We start from the raw sequence: 5,248 nt of genomic DNA, 5'->3' as shown, positions 1-5,248 counted from the left end.
TCAGCAAGGGAAGGTCGTGAAAGCTTTACTCCATCCCTGTCATTATGGTTCAGTCTATTTTGAGCAGGAAGCTCCTACCCAGTTGTATTTTAAATGCCTTCCAACCTGAGGGGTTCATCTTCTGGCATCATAAGTGACAATGTTCTGCTGCGATTCCTATGGGTTTCCAGAGCTGATCCCTCAGAAGTGGACTGACCATTCCTTCTTCCTAGTCTGTTCTTAGTCTTTAAGTTCCCCATGAGTGACCCTGCTGTTATTTGAAATACCAGTATCACAGCAAGGTATGAGCCACAGTATGACAAACCCACAGATGAGTGACGGATACCAATTTTAGGCTTTTTCCCTATACTTTTCCAAAGTCCAAATTTTGTATATAATATATATTATAGTAACATAAAATTGTATGTTTAATTATAGTTGACCCTTGAACAACATGAGGGTTAGGGGCACCAATCAAAGGGTTAGATGCACAGTCAAAAATCCACATATAATGTTTGACCCCCGCCCCCAGTTATTCATTAAGTGGGAATGGATCATCAAAAAGGCCTTCATAGCAGTTGACTTCATGTTGAAAAGGCTAAGGAGGAGAAGGAGGAGGGCTTGGTCCTGTCTCCTGAGTGGCAGAGGCAGAAGATGGGAGGAGGTGGAAAGGGGTGGGGAGAGGCATCCACCTTCAGTGTAACTCTATGGAAGTACGTTGTAATTTCTGTAGGACTCTTTGCTCTTCTCTAAACATGTGTCTATATGGCACAATCCTTCCATCACTTGCTTTAGTTTCAGTGTCTGTATCATAGAAGGGCCCATGTCATAAAAGAAGTCCAAAGCCGTCTTGAATAATTTAAACCCTTCTACCAGGTTGTCCATGTAGAAGTGGACCCACACTGTTCAATCGGGAAAACAAAAACCAACACACTGCTATCCAGTCAATTCTGCTCAGGGTAACCCTGTATGACGGGGTAGAACTTCCTCTGTGGCTTTCAGAGACTGCCATTCCTTATGGGAGTGGAAAGCCTTATCATTCAAGGTGTAGCTGCAGCTGTGTGTAATTCTACTTTGTATTATTTACTTAGATAAAGCCAAAATCAAATTCACTGGCATTGAGTCCATTTTGACTCATAGCAGCCTTATGGCTGGACTAGAACTGCCCCTGTAGGTTTATGAGGCTGTAAATTAGCAGAAAGTCTCATCTTTTCCCCGCCAGAACCACTTTCTGGATTTGAACTCCTGACCCTGTGGTTAGCATCCCAACGGAAACCTGGGATTTCATTCAGACAGATATAAACTTTGGGACCCAGTGCCAGCACTCAGTGGAACCCCCCTTTAAGTCCTGCTCAAATGGCACTTGTCCCCTGTGAAGGTGCCACCTTCTTGTCCAGACTCTCTTAAAGGTGCTTTTTGTACCTGGCACACACCTTCACTGGAACACTTACCACACTCTGAATTCTTCCCCTGCTTTCCTGTCTTGTCCACTGAAGGAACTCTTTCCAATAGCGTTCTCCTCGAGGACCATTTCATCCACCCACCAACACTGAGAGTCATTAACACACCAAGGCTGGCCGAGGCATTGAGGACATTCTGATTACTCGGATCCAGTTGTCATGGGAATGAGTTCCTCCAGTGGGTGAAGGGACACACTGATAAGGGAACACAACCTGGGGATGGAGAGGATCGGTCTCATGTTTGCAGAGCTGGGGTCAGAGCACCAAGGGAGGCCCACATACCAAACATCTAAATACACTGTACAATAAACTAAGTTACCAAGTGCTAAATGAATATTCTTGTCTCCTACCTTCAGCAATGTGTTTTGGCAAAAAGTTGAACAATTAGACAAAGGCTATGGAGTTTATTCTAAGGTGATGTAAATACCCTAAGGTTGACCGCAGTGATGTTTACACATATCTACAAATATGTGAAACACCGTTGAATTGTGTATGCAGATGGGTGAATTGTCTGACAGGTGAATTAGTTCTCAATAAATCTGCTAAAAGATAAAAAAAGATGGGGCATTTAAACATGAATAAATATAACTTTAATATATGTAATTCAAGGAGTTCATAATACTGCTAACCAATAAACAATTTTCATGAGTCACTTTGATGGTGAAATTTTCGTGGCAACTTGGCTGGGCTAGGATTCTCAGTGGTTTGGCAGTTATCACCTCGTAACATCTCATGAGATGACTTAACAGCCAATCAGTTCTAAGCCTCCATAGTAGGATAAGCTTTTAATGGAATGCAACACTCTTACTCAGGTCACAATCCTGAGTAATTAATTAATTGCCTCGTGTGTGTCCTGCTTCCAATAAAAGTGGACACTATGAGAAAGCTTGCTTGCTTTTTGGCTGGGTCTGGAACCTGGATTTGGCTCATTAATCTCTGGTTCTTTAGACGTGAGCCCATGGCCTGCCTCATTGACTGCCAGTGTTGGGAGTGTTGGTAGCCTGTCATCTGACCTCGGATTAATTCTCCTCTGAAGTCACAGGCCTGCCCTGCTGACCTTTGATTCATCCAGCCTGTGGTCTTCCAGTCAGTCTGGAGTTCCTTAGCCCTGGCAGCAGTCTGAGTCAGGAGGAGCCTCCAGCTTGACATCTGACCTATGCACTTGGAACCTGCTTGGACTTGAACTTGCCTATTCTAAGACTGAGTCATTTTCGTGCTATGAATCTCTCCCTAGTTATACATGCATACACTTCACTGGGTTTGCTTCTCTAGTGAACTCAGCCCAAGGCAGGCACCACAAGAGGCTACATTATGGAGATTATTGATATTATGTAGAAAAAAATAAATGCAGGGAAAGAGATAAGCAAGCACGTGTTTATAGGTAGTACTAATTTCCAGTACTACTATACCTCAGAGTATACTCATATTGTACTATACCCATGTTGTAGATGAGAGAGCGCTTCCTTTTCTAGACATACCCAGCTATTAAATACAGAAGTAATTGGAGCACCACCATTTTGGAGCTCCTAAAGAACTAGTGCTTCCAGGCAGCGGTGATTCATGGCCGACAGTGTCCAACTAGAGAGCGAAACAGCCAGCTGTCCCGTGATAGAAAAGCACCTACCGACCACAAAGTCATCTTGATCTAGCTCCACATCAAGCTACCAATTTACAAGAAATACTGGGGACTGAGAAACAGGTTAATAACACCATGGGGATATAATTAGAATTTTAAAAAATATTTAAAAACTACATAACAATATAGTCTCTTCAACAAAAATGTGTAAGGGAAAATCAGGAAACTATAGATTAAAACATATTTAAGAGATTTATCAACCCATTACAGCTTTTAGACCTTATTTAGATACGTGTTTTTAAAGTACAAAAGAAAGATGTATGTAACAATTGGGAAATGTGAATGCAGACTGAATATTCTGTGACTACACTTATTTTTGTTGTTGTTGGGATAATGAGGGTAATGAATGTACAAATGTGCTTTATACAACTGATGTATGTATGGATTGTGATAACAGTTGTATGAGTCCCCAATAAAATGATTTTTTTTTAATGTAGCAACAGTGAAAAACCAAAACAAAGTTGGGCATAGCATAAAGAAGACCAAAGAAGAATGGATGCATTTGAATTGCAGTCCTGAGGAAGAATATTGAAAGTACCATGAACTTCTAAGAGGACAAACAAATCTGTCTTGGAAGAAGTGTGGCCAGAGTGCTCCTTAGAGGCGAGGATGGCAAGGCTTCATCTTACAGACTTTGAACACATTTTGAGGAGAGACTGGTCCCTGGAGTAGGACATCATGCTTGGTAAAGTAGAAGGGCAGCAAAAAAAAAAGTGGAAAGCACTCAAGAAAGTGGATTGATACCATGGTGGCAACAATAGGCTCAATCATAGGAACAATTGTGCGGATGGTGCAGGACCAGGCACTGTTTCACTGTTATGGGTAGGGTCATTATGTGTCAGAACTTACCCAATGAAGCCTAAATAGCATTAGGAGAATTACTTTATGCCCCAGGAGGATATTGATCATCTTGTGTATCATAAAATGGTAATGATGTCTCTAAAGTGAACCAGAGACATACATAAACCGTAGGTATATGAATGGATTTTGTCCTCATCCTTAATGCTAGCCCCAATCTAAGAACAATTATTTCTTATGACATGGCCCTGCTCAATGCTCGCCCTCATGAAGAGATCACTGAAGATGTAAGTGCTATAGAATAATGTGGTAAAGAAACCAGACGGTACCTGGCTATCAGAAAGAATAGTGTCTGTGGTCTCAAAGGCTTCTCTTAAAATGAGCAGTTATCTACATCAGGCATCAGCTAAGTGTACAGAGAAGACGCACACCAGCCTGTGAAGGAAAGAATGGTATCAGAGCTTCAATTGTGAACCCCTGGTTTGCAGAGGCAATCGGTGACAGTGGAAGCCCAAAATCCATTACAGGGCACCCATATGGATTAAGTCTCTAGTGAATGCCCTTTGACCATAGTAGAGGGGATGTAAATACTCTTGCTATAAGACAGAGTACATTGTAACGTTGATTATGGCAGATGTAGTCAGGTTAAAATGTAATCTTATCACTTGATCTCCCTTTTGACCCTTTCTAAAGTTACTTCAGTTTTTAATATTTTAATATTTTTCTTTCTTTATGATTGAGGTTTTCTATGTTTTGTGTAGTCATTGTTGTTGTTGTTTTCTTGCTTCCTGTCTGCGTTTTGTGTGGCTTCTTGTATAAGAAATCCAGGACAGGTCGATCCATAGTGACAGTAACTGGATTGACAATTGCCTAGGGGCATGTCAGGGGTGGATGGGGGAAATGGGGAGCTCACAACAATGAGTATGAGAAGAAAATATTCAGAAATGTATTGTGGGGATGATTTCACAGGTCTTCTTAATATGATTAAACAATCAAACCGTATGATATATGAAGCATATGCGAATACAACTATTTTAAAGTGAAAATGATTTACAGGCTCAGAAACCCACAAGGGTGGGTCTACTCTCTTCGTAGGGTTGTGAGTCAGACTGACTTGGTGAGAGTGAGTGTTTGAGGAGTCAAATGTTCCTAGTGTACAGTCAACGCACACATATGTACTTGTGTCTGTATGCACACACACACATATCCATGCCAGAATTAATTTTAAATGACCACAAACTATAAGCAACCCAAATACCTTTCAACAATAGAACAAGCAGCTAAATGATGCCGCCCTCATACAATGGATAGTAGCATGGTGATAGAAATGAACAAACGGAGGGTGGCGGGAGAAAGGGGGAACCAATCACAACGA

This window comes from Echinops telfairi, unplaced genomic scaffold (genome assembly GCF_000313985.2).
Source record: "Echinops telfairi isolate 266 unplaced genomic scaffold, ASM31398v2 ScPeMD7_1;HRSCAF=3_0, whole genome shotgun sequence".
Lineage (NCBI taxonomy): Eukaryota > Metazoa > Chordata > Mammalia > Afrosoricida > Tenrecidae > Echinops > Echinops telfairi.
This window is presented reverse-complemented; position numbering follows the sequence as displayed.